Source organism: Anastrepha ludens, chromosome 3 (genome assembly GCF_028408465.1).
Source record: "Anastrepha ludens isolate Willacy chromosome 3, idAnaLude1.1, whole genome shotgun sequence".
Lineage (NCBI taxonomy): Eukaryota > Metazoa > Arthropoda > Insecta > Diptera > Tephritidae > Anastrepha > Anastrepha ludens.
Window position 1 is genome coordinate 65,023,105 of NC_071499.1, and position 15,043 is coordinate 65,038,147.

Here is a 15,043-nt window from a genome sequence, read left to right on the forward strand (position 1 = left end):
TTCCAGCCGATGCAACCCGTTGTAGTTGTACACGCATGTTTGTTGTCAAAGTCAATTTCTGTAAATGACGCCATAGGACTGATGATTTAAGACATGCATTAAGTTCATTAGCGGGTGTTGAACGTGGTATAATGGGCAGTGTTTGTCGAGAATCACCAGAAAATAAAATGAGCGCACCACCGGAGATCCCTCTGTTTCCTCTCAAATCGCGCAGTGTACGATCAAGCGCTTCCAATGCTTTCTTGTGAGACATTGTACATTCGTTCCATATGATAATTTGACACGTTTGGAGTACTTTTCCCATCCCAGAGTTTTTGCTGATGTTGCATGTTGGTGCCTCAGTGTTCTGCAAATTCAACGGCAGTTTCAATGCTGAATGCAGATGGTTGCCAAAATTAGTGAAAGAAGAAAAGTCTTGCCTGTACCACCGGGCGCACTATGAAAAACAGTCCACCGCTTTGTTTTGTGATTGCACGCATAGTTCTGTCAAACGCAATGCGTTGTTCTGGAATCAACGGCGGAAGATTTGATCTAACGAATGTCCCCGGTTCGTCAGAATCATAGTTTGTTTCTCGTTGCAAATCACGATCAAAAAGGTTGTTCGCAGGTCGATTTGAAGCAGGCATTTCTGGTTGCACCAGTGCCTTGTTATCGATTGTCAAACATATGACTTCAATCAACTTCAATCAACTTCGCCATATTCGTTTTTTCTGTGTAAAAATACATGGTCATACTGATTTTCATGACAATCGGTTGAACGGGGCAGAAATTGTTACTCTGCAGCGCCACCTGGTGGCGAGTGGCATCAATGAGCATATCCTACAAACCTTCTCCGTGGAAAAACACATATGTATATAGTATATACCAATTTTTATAATAATTATATTATTATAATCGGTCTAGTAGTTTTTGAGTTCATCGAGGACATACAGACAAACATTCATTTTTGTATATAAGAAGAAGAAGATTTTATAAACATAATTAAAGTGTGACATTTATGACGTAAAATGCATACTTTTTTTAAATGTCGGAAATTACAACAAGACTACTCGTATAACTACAATTTTATTTTACAATAATGATGCGGACCGCGGGAGCGCTAATTTTTTTCATTACACTTTGGGTTACGTGATTTTTTATGTACTAATTTTTATAAAGGAAAATTAAAGTAAATTTTTATTATAAAGTTGTATACCTATGAAATGAGACATTTTTCAATCATACGTTTATTAACAAAAAATGGTTACAAATTTAATCTTCAAAATAATAGCCATTACTTGCAACACATTTTTCCCATCTCTCAGGCAATTTGTGGATGCCGCGCAAAAAAAAATTGACCGTCGTTGGCCGCAAACCAACCATCGAGTCATTTTTTGGCTTCTTCGTGAGAATTGAAGCGATGCTCGGAAAGTGCGTGGCCCATCGATGCAAACAACTGATAATCGGAAGGCGCCAAGTCCGGTGAGTAAGCCGCATGCACCAGCGGTTCCCAATCGCACGTTTCCACCAATTTCCGGGTCGCTCTTGTTCGATGTGGCGGTGCATTGTCAACAAGAAAAATTACTTTGTGACACCGATCGACATATTCTGGGCATTTTCGGTGTATAGTGCTGTTCAAGTCGGTCAATTGTCGTTGGTAGCGTGCACCGTCAACTGTTTCACCTGGTTTTAATAGCTCGTATCAAATCATACCACGCTGATCCGATTTGGCTTGGCCGTTGATTTGGGCTTGTGGCCGGGTGAACCATACGATCGTTTACGCTTGGGATTGGAGAAATACACCCATTTTTCATCACCCGTAACAATTCGATGCAAAAAGGACTTCCTTTTGAACAGGGATAGCAGCATTTCACAAGTGGTTTTTCGATGTCCGCAAATCGTAGTTTGAAGGCACGAAATTCGATATTTTTAAGGGCGACACAAATGCATTGCTGTGTGAACCGTAACAAACAATGAACTGAATATTGTTGGCAGATGACAGACGAAAAAAACAAGACATTTTGGAAGGTTTAAAAATACTCCTAGCGACATCTATGGACTAATAGCTGAACGTCCCACTTCATAGTTGTACCTGGTAAACAATGCACACAATTATTTTTATATTTATTTCTATTGTTATTCCTTCTAAAACAGTTTTTCTTTCAGCGCATTTTTGGCGCTGCTGGACGTATGCAACCCCTTAACGCCACAGTTTTTGTAGGCTATTAGTCTCGCTTAGAATCCTTTTTTGGGCATTTAGCGTGCACTTATGCTTCATGCAATTCTGTAAGATCTTGTCAAACTGCACAAAAAAAATTATAATTGCTGTCAGATAATTTCATCAAATCAAGAGAGCTTCACTAATACCATAAAATTTTCTCACCCATTTATTTCCGGTTCCGTGTGCTGCACGCAAATTGCATTGCGATTTTTTTTGTTGGAGACAAACTCCTGAGCTACTTTGCAGCTTTTGCAACTGTAACCAAGTGACAACTAAGCATTCGTTCATAATACGGTTTGGTGACTACTAAAAAAGCAAAATGGCGCCAATATATTTAAACAGTTGAAGCAAAAAGGTAGTAAAGATGAAAAATTTGATTTTTTGACATGTTCGCTGCCACAGAACGACGAGGAGTAGCGAAAATTTACCGAAATAGCAAATTGTGCAACGAAGCAAAAGGTGCATGAGATGCAAAGGTATTAGCACGTGCCACCAGCGTTGAGTCTAGGTGACACGAATATACGAGTACTTACATATACATACACAAGTGGGAAACGCAGCGAGCGTGCGATCAATTTCAGCAAGCAATGCGATAAGAATAATTGGAATGTCAGTTTGGTGGACAGCCATGAAGCGTAAAAATGGTAGGTGGCAACATAATGACATTAAATGTCAGAAAGCATAAAAAAATCCTTCTGAGTTAGTTGATGATACTGATAGTAAACGGAGTGGTTATGGGGGCAATGTTGATAATTGTAATGTGGCGCATCATTAATATGATTACGTTGCACAGTTGTACAGTTATAACTTTAGTATGCGAAATGTGCACCCAATGAGGTCACTGATGAAAAAGATACCGAAGAAAAAAAGCTGAAGTAGGGTATAAAATGCTTACATGCCTTATTATGCAAATGTACATACACACCCACACAAGCATATAAATTTATTTGCACAGCACTAATGGCAGCCACGTTTGTCAACGGTCAACCTAATATTCATTACAATAGCCACAAGAATAGGGAAAGTAATAGAGAAAAGTGGCAGAAAGACCTGAATTTATATTTGTAGGTAAGTAAGCCAAATGAAAAGCAGTTGTGCCCGCCCGAGTTGCAGCCAATCAGCAACCAAGTGCCGGTCGGTCAACTATCAACGTCAACAGGATTGGTTGCGTAATGAGGACGAAAACGATAGCTATTCACAAATATCTCGGCTGTCTGCCTCTGCTCCTTTGAAATTTTGTTAAAAGGTATAAGAAACAAGAATAGAAAATGAAGCTTTGCCATTCAAGCCTGACTGCACTTTAGTGCTGATTTGCAAGCATTGCCATTTTTATTGTAGTCTGGCTGAATGCGTTGTTATTACGATCGTTGCTTATTTGAGATTTATTATTATTAGTATTTTCATCTTTTTTTTTCTTCAAAGTAAAAATACCAGTATACGTAATTGGGCAAATTTTTCAAAGTGCATAGAACTGAGGTGCGCACAAATTGCAGGACTGATGGACACAATTGTCCTTTGAACTCTTGCGTTGGTGCACAGAAGCATTTAAAATGCTAGAGTATGCACGTCTATATGTATGCATGTAGGTTAAGTTACAGTGGCTACCATGTCTCCATGAGGATGTAGTGAGACCCACTTAAGCCTACAGGTCCATTGTGCTAAACGTGCAAATGTATGTAGGTACAATTACTAGTTGAAAATATAGTCAAAGCCAAAATATGAAATATAATTTCAATTAAAATCTGTGCTAACTGCCTATATCTGCACTCTCTAAAGCTTACAGAAAATTAGTTAGATAGCTTGAAAGAATTATCGAATGAATAAATGAACGAAAAGAAGGTTTGCACTTCGATCAAAGCACTTCAACTAAGCCCAGTTTCCTCAATAACCTTAGAATAGAGCTGGATTGGGCTGAACGTATGTGATTTTTTGTGTCTCTACTAAGTCGGGAGTTTATTCCCTCTTCCCGCTATGACTTCACATTCAAGCAGCAGATGTATTTGAGTTTCCGAATCTTAGAATTGTTAAACTATATCTCGCGCCTATGCAAGCGACCGCCTAATCTGCAGTGACCTGAGAGAACGCAAATGAGCATTCACAGTTTGACTTCAGGAAGGCTTATGAGGTACTTAAATCTTTTTTGGTTACAACTTCTCAATGCAGTCCTTCAGACTCCACGCCAGTTTCCAAACTTGTAGGTTATCGGTAATTGAACGATAGACCCTCACGCAGAAAAGCTGGGTTTATCATTTAATGCCCATTGCAGAAGTGGTGGGGGCCTTGCAGAGAAGAAGACTATTGGATTTGGCAGCTAAAACGATTAAGGTCACTGATTGATCCCTTCCCCAAAACTCTGGGGCAGTGCTCCCACCTAAATCCCATCAACTTTTTGCGTTACATCAACAGCTCTGTCTGGCTGTAGATATCTGCCCATTGGAGGTCTCATAATGGCATCAAAATGGTGCCTTACTGATACTTGGGGAGTGCCAGTTTGCTATTTAAACCATTTCGCCTACGAACACCTCTCAATAAGAACTTAACGTAGCCAGTTTGATGCTAGCTAATACTTCGCTTCTAAGCTCTTCCTGGATGGTAAGTTGTCTCTTGGCAAGGATAGGCTTGACGCCGCAGCCTCTCTAGCCAGTGCACCCGCTATTTCATTTTCTTCTATGGCCCAGTGTTCTGGAACTCAAATGAGCCGGAGGAGTTTGTTTGTTTCTAGAAGATTTAATTTCACAACGTATTCACGGACTAATGAAAACTTAGCCGCAAAGGATGGCAGAGCCTTGAGTGTAGCTTGGCTGTTATTTAGAACGGTAATTCGGTCATTTCGGAGGTATTTTCCTAAATCGATATCTGCAGATAGATCGATGGTATATACTTCCAAGAAAAACTACCCATCAGCACAGACAGTTTCGGTTTTCGGTCTTAGACTTTCCTTTCAAGGGCAGATGCCCTGCAGTTAGCCTTATTGCCGATTTCAATCTCGAACCTGTTTTAATATATTATATTACGACTTAAGTGATATCATGATATCTAGGGAAGGCAAGAAGAAGTTGTTGGCTCAACGATTACATATTCTTGGATAAAATCACTTTTTCTTTGCAAAAACCTTCCATAGTCATATTAAGTAAGGTACACTTGCCTGATTGCTGATAAATTAGATAAAGCGTTGGCAGATTGAGCACTCCCTCTATCGCAGCTGCAAAGCAGGCATCGATTTTGCGCTCCTTTACATGGCAGCTGTAGTAGACGTCGCAAGGTCCTTTTCTTTTCTTGCCCCGTCCATCGCATCTCTTGAATGGCAGTGATGTCAGCCTTTTCTCTCGCGAGGACATCAACCCGCCGGGCAGAGGCACTTTCCCCATTGAGGGGCCGGACATTCCAGGTGCATGAACTCAAATCATAGTCCTTAGTTCGTTTGCAGGAGTCGTCATCAATATAGGAAGGTCTCATCCGAGGCTTTGGCGGGTCCCGAAACCCAGCGCATAACCAGCTATCCTAGGATGCTTTGCCTTCTGACGTTGGCTCACTCCGGAACGGGTGTTCGGAAGCTACCCAGAGGATACTTGGGAGTGAGCTGCTTGAATCATATGTAGAAGAATCGTGCAGGCCACTCCCAAGTAAATGGAAGTTCCCCAATTGCGTGGACTTCTACATATGGAACCATCCTCCGATACTAAGATCCTTGCAATACCAAAATTTGGAGTTATTTGTTATCCCTCGTTCCGTAAGTTGACATGCTCACCTGAATTAGGGCAGCCTTGAAAGGTGACCTCAGACACCGCAGCCCTCTTTTGCACTGAGCAGAATAGTTGCATGTGCTAAACAATCCTTTGTCCAGTGACTGCCACTTTAACCGAACCCAAATAATCGTTTTCGGATTTTTTACAGTTTCTAAAGCATTTCCGGTTGGACACGACTGACACTTTCCTTGAGGCTCTGGTCGGTTGACTGTAGCTCTTCACAAGTTTCTTTCTAGAAAGATATCAATGTTCCTATACTCTATTACTCTTATAATCCAGTTAATGTTGAAGTTCTCAAATCTATTTACCTTAATTTCACCCCTCTTACAAGAGAACTTGAGAAACCTAATCGGCTTCTTAGAAGCATTAATCTTGATTTTGCTATGACAAGGCCTGTCTTTAAGTCAACCATTCTGTCTTAAGTCAATTATATGTCAAGTATACCATCTTTTTAATTTGGTTCTTAAGTTTTTCTTATATAATCCTCTTAATGTAGTCAGTAAGGTTATTACCATTGACTTAACTAAAGAAATAATAAAGGCTTTAGGACCTGGAGATGTAGTTTTGTTTCATTTATCTTGAAAAATGTTACTGGACACCGCAAATCCAACATTGCATAAAAAAAATATGAAATTTTCCTTAAATTTCCTCTACAGCCACTGAAATTTGAGTGGCCTATTCCTTACTTCACATCTCCCCTACAAGACAGTGCTGAGCACTTTTGACAAAAATTCCAACACATTTACAAGTATTCTATTAGTCTCTAATACATGCTCATTATCAGAATAGCATAGACAACATTTTTTAATGGGAAAATCAAATATTTCATTTGATATTCTTTTCCCCTGTTGGGTGTGACTTCTATCTCTCTTTTACCAATAGCAATTTTATATAAATGAAAAATATATCTACTGTACTTTAAACGCCAAGGCATCAGTGTTAATTAATTTTAACGAAATAATGTGGCTGCTCTGAAAACAGTTCTAGTGTGAGATTTAGCTGTCTTTGCTTCATAGTTGTTATAGCCGAGCGAATAGATGCTTGGCTAAGACTTGAGAATTTGTGAGTTCGAATCTCTGTGGACGAAACACCGAATTGGTGTGAAACATTTTTTTTTAATGAAAACAAAAAAATATTGAAAATTCGTGAGTTCGAATCTCAATGAAAAATATTGTATAAATTTTATAATTTCTAAATAAAACAATTTAACGAAACTCATCAGCCTGATTACTTTTTAATGAGGAGTTATTGAGGAGTTTGTGCTGATTACTTTTTGATGACGAAAATGAGTAGTTTAGAGCATAGCAGATATATTTTTCAGTTATAAGAAATTTCTATTGGTAAAAGAGAGATAGAATATCACACCGACAAGGGGAAACTATCAGAACTTTCCCATGGCTAGAACAAAAATGTGTAGTTGGATGATGATAGTGATGATGATAATATGAGTGCTAATATGATAGTCAGCTGTCTTGTAGGGTCGTTTCACGCTGATTAGCTTACAATTAGCTTTAGGACACGTCGATTTATGTATCTTTTCTATAAAATTTAATTTTAATGCTATTCAAGGTGTTTCAATGCTTCCGAGCGAAATCTTTTAAGTACCTCATCCACTTTATTTAGCAAAAGTCAGAAATCATTTTTCTGGAAATCCTCACCAGGTGAGTTCTAAGAGCGCATTTATTAATATATTTTATCCGAAAATATAATCATAAATACCTCTATGTACTCGCCAGGCAGCTTAATACCGAGTCTCTCTACTTCATCTGCCCTACAATTCACCTCGATGTCGCATTGACCAGGAATCCACGTTATATTTGGGCGAAATGTCATATGTTGCGTGATCTTTAATCCTTCCGAAATATGAAATAACTAAAAAAAAACACCTAAACGCTGCTTAAAGGGCCTCCCTGAAACAGCCCCCATTCAAATTTTAAGTCATTCCGTTCATTGCAGAAACGGGCAGATGAAGATGTCCAATTTTTTCATATAAATTTTATACCACAAAATGTGTAAAATAAAGCGTGAGAGAGTGAGTGCATGAGTGTTTTTCCATCGCTCCTACAACTGACCTGAAACAAGCTGCCTCAATCTCAACCAGTGGCTGGCATCACTGTATACATGCATGCACGCAATCAAGACTTTCTACCCACAAAGTGAAGGCCATTGCATTCAATTTTTTTCATATCTTTATTTTTAGCCATAAATCAGCTTTTCATCTCTTGTTCCAAACAGCGTTCCAAACAGCGCACAAAGCGAAATTTAGGTTATGTAATCGTGTTGGCGGCTCGACAAGTTAACTAGCCAAAAATCGTACAACACGTATAGGCACGTTGTTACTGTTGTTTTTGTTTTAGTAAACCTGCTATACCTACGTGTGCACAATTTTCGTATTACTCTGAAATTGGCATCATCTTCTGAAGCTTGGTTGCAACAACGACTGTCGCACCGTTTATCTTACGCTAGCACTTGCGCACAAATTCATATACGTACACAGTATTATCTGTGTCGGAAGCAACCCTGTAAAGGTATTTTTAAAGGGAAAAAGTGTGCCATAAATTGCACTACCATTTGGCGTCTGCGGCTTTGACTACAGCGATGTTTGTGTGTGTGTTGCTTCTATTTTTGTAGGGAAAGTCAAAAGTAATTTATGCTTTTTGTGCTTGTCAGAGCACAGCTAATCCTTCGTGTTGGAGGTGTAAAATTTATTTTTATATGGCAAAAATCCAAACCGGGCAAGTAATTTTTTAATCACTACGGTGAGCTTGAATAAATTTGTTTAGTTGAAAAGTGTTATTTTAAGGCGAAATACTCTACATAAAACCTAGATTTGCTTAGAAAGGCTTGCATATGCATGGGCATAGAGTCATCATCATCATGCATAGCACTACAGCTCGGTGTGACCCTAGCCTCGTCCATAATTTTTCTCCATGTATCTCGGTCCATAGCTATACTACGCTACTTCGTCGCTCCTATGCTTCTTAGATCGTCCTCAAGGTCGTCTAAACATCTTTTCTGCGGTTGCTTTCTTCACTTTCCACTAAACAGGCGTGCATCCAAAACTTTGCGAGGCGTTGTTTCATCTGGCATCCTGCAAACTTGTCCGAGCCATCGGATGCGCTGCGATTTAGCAAAACACACGACGTTTTTGCCTTGTAGGAATTCCTCTATCTCCTTATTATATTTAATACGATAGAGAATATTTTTTTCGGAATATGGGCACAGAAAGAAAATCCGAACCCACAAACCTCTAGTCCTTAGATAAACAAATGGCCACGTTGCTTCCTAGTCTCTAAGCGGTGTACTAAGTGAAAAGATTAGGCTAGGTTACGGTGGTTAAAACTCTCCATGAGGCGCCTATTTAAACCACTTTTATGGGCTCGATTCTCCTGCACTAATTCTCAATGTGGTGAAAACACTTTGTCTCTCGGATAAATAGGAAAATGAAGTGGATGGCTGCCAATTCCAAGCCTGCGCGATGATCAAAATGATCAAAGAAGTAAGCGTTTAGTCAGCGATATCGCGTTCTGACAAGAGCAAAGCAGTAGCAGCGGAAGTGTTCAGTGTTCTCCATCTCCTCCTCGTTCCTGCAGCTACGACATAAATTATTATACATTTCCCATGCATTCCCATCAGGCAGCACTCGATGATGATATCAATCCCTGCACTGATAGAAAGTCGGTCTAGATTGATAACAGACCTAGTTTTATAATCATTCCAGACCTGTCTAGTTACCTCACAGGTGGGCTCCATTTTCTAACTATTGTTGGACTGCGTGATGTATACCGAGAGTTTGCAGAGTTGACTCACTTAAGCTTAGATTTCCGTCCTCGTCAGTTCCCTCGCGTTGTAATTTGCAAGAATATCTCTGTGTTCAAGGACCAGACAACATTCTGGGTATACAACCTAGACAACTCTACGCTCAGAAAGTATTATTGCACTATGTAAATTTTATAACAGATTGACTATAAGTCTAGATGGTAACCAGTTGTGCTACTCCAGGTAATTTTTTCAATATCTGAAATTGGGAATCGTAAGAAAAAGGCAATGGCTCTGAAAAGTTCGGCGAGCGCAAGACAAATTTAAAAAAAAAATTGTTATGCGCTCAATCCCTTTTATGTAAGAGACTTGGAAGGGCCGCCCGATAAAAGCAAGTCCTGACAACTACTATGCATAACTTTCTGAGAGTATAAGGATCTGAGATCTGATCTGAGGCAATCTCTCAAGGAACATGGTAGCGTTTCTGGGCAGTTAACACCGTATTTCTCTGAACTTCGAGCAGATATCTCTATCCACAAACTAGAATTTAGGGGTCGTGCCACAGAAAAATCTACACAAAAGCTGATACTTTTGTCTTGACAGACAGCTCCAAGATGGAATCGATAGTGGGATCAAACCAATTTATCTACTTCCTTAAAATTTCTGAATACTGCTAGTGTTTTTCGGGCAGAAGTTTTTACGATCCTGTAGGCATACAGAATGCTTAGGTGCTTAGGGAACGTAAGAGTTAAGGAGATATTAAATTTTTTGCCAATAATTAAACCCCGATCAAGGCTCTGACGACCCCATTTTTTTTCTTTTTATTTTTATTTTTTTGTGGTGGGTGAGAAGGGTTTAAAATGCCTTCGCACTTACAGCAACCGTCGTCAACTGCATCGAATGGTGTAGCCACTAAAACAATCCCTCCTCCTCTTATGGGGAGACTCCCTTCCCGGAACTACCTTGCATTACGACGGGAAGGCCCAGAACGGTGTCCATTAAATAGACCAATACTATTGACCCACGTCTGGGTTCACCATATTTGTAGCCAGCTTCACGCTATAGGCTCGTCTTCTAATGTCTCAGTGCCGTCATACCAGTGGTATGTATGGCATGCTCTCAGGTTCCTCTCACATGGGCGTATGGATGTTATACGCTATCGAGGTTTCTTTTGCATCTCCAGCAAAGAAGATGTTGCGGTAATATTATACCGTCTTATGGCGTCGTAAGCACGTGACTCGACCGTCTGTTATTTGTCGTCAGTTCGTAGACAGTCCACCTCCTATCGAGGACTGATTTGTTTTTCCCTGCGTTTTGCGCCTCCACTCCGCGCGTTGCAGGTGCAGCATTATCCTCTTTGTAAAACTTTTAGCTGTGTTCCAACAGTCATGTGATGCACAGATGTTATTGATTAAGCTGTCTGGGCTCAGCTGTTCGCCCAAGACTAACTCAAGCGTTCGACGTTCTTCGTTGAAACGATCGCAGTAGAAGAACACAAGCTCCGCGCTTTCTATTGCATTGTTGCAGCTTCAAGCTGAGAACGAAGTATCCTCCATGTGAAAGCGATGGAGGTACTCCAAGAAACGTCCGTAACCACTAAATATTTGGGTTAAATAGTAATCTATGTCACCGTGCCTTCTGGTCACCCATTGGCTAATTTTGGGGATAAATCTAAAGGTCCAACGTCCGTTAACAGACGAGTCCCATCTGCTTTGCCATTTTTCTAACGAATGCAGACGCTCTGCAGCTTTCACCTCGGTTGTCGACTTTACTCCTTGTCTGTCATAAAGTTGTCCCATTTCCTGCACAAGTATACCTATGGCGAGCTTTCCAGCGATGAAGCAAACCGCGTCGTCTGATACGGTCCTATATGCGCACGCGACTCTTGGTGCATTTCGCCGGTGCACTTGAACTACTGGTCTAACATTCGATGGCTTAGCTCCTGCCCATATAAGAGCAGCATATAAGATGACTGAGTCCCCCACTTTTGCCAGGAGGTGCCTTCTGTCGCCTTGCGGTCCGCCTATGTTTGGAAGACGCCATGGTGTAGCTCCAAACTGGACAACTTCTGTAAGGAGGAGATGAAATCTCTAGGGTATGGTAGCATTTCTCTAATCTGGGTTGAAATTGTTATCAAAGTTGCCTCAATTGGTCTCAGAGGCCTCCCACTTAGTCATTGGCATCCCCTGGCTCAGGAAAGTGCCCCAGTACAATAGACAGACGACTAAGAATTTCTTGTGGACTCTACGTCATACAATTTCCAAACTTGTAGCTGTGTTTACGGATCATTTAACGATCGGTAGATACGCGGAAAGGCTGGGTTTACCATTTAACCCCCCTTGGAGGAGTTGTGGGGATCTTTCAGAGAAGGAAACTGTTGAGTACTTTCTCCGTAAATGTTCTTGTTTGGCAGCTAGACGATTGAAGTCACTGCGTGCTCCTTTCTTCAACAGCCTGGGGCAGTGCGCCAACCTAAAGTCCATCAATCTTCTCCATTACTTCAAAAGCTATGGCTTGTTGAAGATATCTGCCTGTTAGCGGTTTCATAATGGTATCAAAACGGCGCTTTAGTGCTACTTGGAGAGTGCGAGAGTTGTGCTTCAACCATTTCACCTACCTGCCTTCCTAGGCATCTGAAAAAATTTCCACACGTCAATAAACGCAAATACAAATAATCTTTAGAAAATCATGAAAAATATTTTAAGCAAGTATTTTATAGGTAGCCATTGTCTACGCTTAGTTGAATTCGTTTTAAATTCTAGGGACTGTGCGACTCATAAAAATAGAGGTCGAAGCAAAAAATATTAACCTAAAGTCTCAATTTAAAGCTATATTTTTATGAATTCAAAAAAATATTTATTCACCACATTTGTTATTTATATGTACACAGTATGTTCAATAAATAACATAACTTTTCAGATGTAGAATAAAACACGTATCGTACTATGTTTTAAAGTTATTTTTTACTCAAAATAGTATCCATTTAACTCGATGCAACGTTCAGAACGATCAACCAATTTCTGCATGGACTTTTTTATGTCATCTAAGGGAATGTACTTTAACACCAGTGTCACGGCTGCTTGAATGGCTGGAATATCATCATAAAACGCACCGTTCATGGCAGTTTTCAATTTAGGAAACAGAAAATAGTCGCATGGTGATAGATCAGGAGAATACGGAGGGTGGTCGATGACACAAATGTGTTTTTGCATCAAAAATTCACTAACATTTTTTGGTTTTTTTAGGTGGTGCATTATCATGCAATAAAAACAGCTGTTTCCCCTCTGGATATTCAGGTCGTACACGAACAATTTTTGACCACAAACGATGTAAAACTTGTAAATAGTATTCTCCATTAATAGTTTGACCTTCTGCAACAAATTCCTTGTGTACAATACCCTTGGAATCGTAGAACGTGATCAACATTGTTTTGATTCTTGACTTCTGAAAACGCAATTTCTTTGCTTTTGGCTCCCCTTTCGTCATCCATTCTGCAGATTGACGCTTAGTTTCAGGGTCATATTTAAAGCACCATGTTTCGTCATCAGTTATGTTCGAATCAAGAAAATCTTGATCGTTTTCAGCTGTTGAAATGATGTCTTTACAAAACTCTACACGAGCGATTTTTTGATCTTTATTTAATTGGTGTGGAACAAAGCGTGCACAAACCTTTCTTTTACCCAAATCGTCAGTTAAAATTTTCCAAATAGTACCAGTAGATGAATTTAATTCTTCAGCCAACATTCTTACAGTGAAATTTCCGTCAACAGCAATGATTTCGCAGACTTTTTCCACCAATTCAGCACGATTACTTGCTTCTGGACGGCCAGATCTTTCATCATCATTCAAATCTTCACGAACATTTTTAAATTGTTTAAGCCAATTATATACATTTGAGCGAGCTAAACAATCATCACCATAAACTTTTTGCATCAATTCGTACGTCTCACAAAATGTTTATCCCAGTTTAACACAGAATTTAATATTTGCTCTTTGCTCCATTGTATTTTTACGACACGATACACTCTTTCAATAAAAGGCGCGTAACTTTTTAACCTGTCAAACGATTTACATGAAGTTGGTTGCGGTTGAAAGCTGACGCTTTTCAATAAGATCAAAGTTTAATAGATAGCTCTACGTGTTCCATGATTTAAATAAAAAGTTCTGTTATTTATTGAACATATTGTGTATACAATAATTACTTGCAACTGGAATACGTAAACAATTTGTAAAAAAATTAGCAAAAAATATTTGGCCTTTTGCTGTGGCTGTAAATGTACCGAAAGTTGCTGCACATTCAATTGCAATGTCAAAAACAGATATTAAATTGAAGCAAAATTTAAACTCAGTGCATACATGCATATGTATATATGCAATTAGAAATGCACACGCATGCACACATATACGAGGTGTAGTCAAAAAGTAATTTTTAAATTTTCGCAATTTTTTTTTTTTTTATTTATTCATCAACTACTAACATTTTGTCCACTTTAAATTAATCCCCGCAGATATAGAACGCGTGTGCCAATGCTTTTTCCAACATCGAGCCTGCTCTGACCAAAAAGCGTTTTGTTACGGCCTGAGCTCTTCCAACGAATCGCACTTTATCTCCACAATTGAGACAAATGGCCATCTTTTCATGAGTATTACCTGTTTTGAAAGCAAGAAAAAGTCACATGGGGCTTAGTCTAGTGAGTACGGTGGTTGGAGCAAGATTACAATGTTGTTTTTGGACAACACATTCAAATTTTTCTATCAACTTTTTTCGATAGCGGAAAATCGCCGAGCGTAACAAAACATGTCCAACCTGTGTGTCTGTGAAACGCAAACTAAATACGGCATATCGAGGAACTTATTTTTGATTGTAAATTACTCACGAAATTTCAAAGTCACCGTACTTTTCGTGCACACCTCGCATGCACATATGCTGTGTATGAACATTTTAAGGAAATGCCAGAAATATGTAATTGCCACAATCAAAAGCAAACGCAAAAGCAACGCACACTACCATTAAGCAGCAATTCTTTTTCCAGCTGCACAATGCTGGTATTTGTGTTGCATGTCGGCACATCCTTTGTCATGTCCTTGCACTATGAAAACAGACGCCGTGAACTCTATGCATGCACCCATACATATATACATAGTTTTCATAAGCAACAACGTCAGTTATCAGTAGACGCCTCATCATCCTATCTACAGATGGGATGTGAGGCATGTGTGCGTGTGTGGAACGCTACTGTCGTTGCATCAAATGTTCGATGTCAAATGGTGCAGAGCTAATGTCAATGGTATGGCATTCAATGTGTGCAATGTAGTGGCAAAGTTGATGTATGTGACA

The 15,043-nt window shown here is 39.6% G+C and overlaps 1 protein-coding gene across 1 annotated transcript in view; it reads left to right on the forward strand.

Moving 5' to 3' along the window:
• The window catches only part of LOC128858109 (T-lymphocyte activation antigen CD86), a 261,339-nt gene that overhangs the window by 17,336 nt on the left and 228,960 nt on the right, over positions 1-15,043 (forward strand). The window lies entirely within an intron of this gene.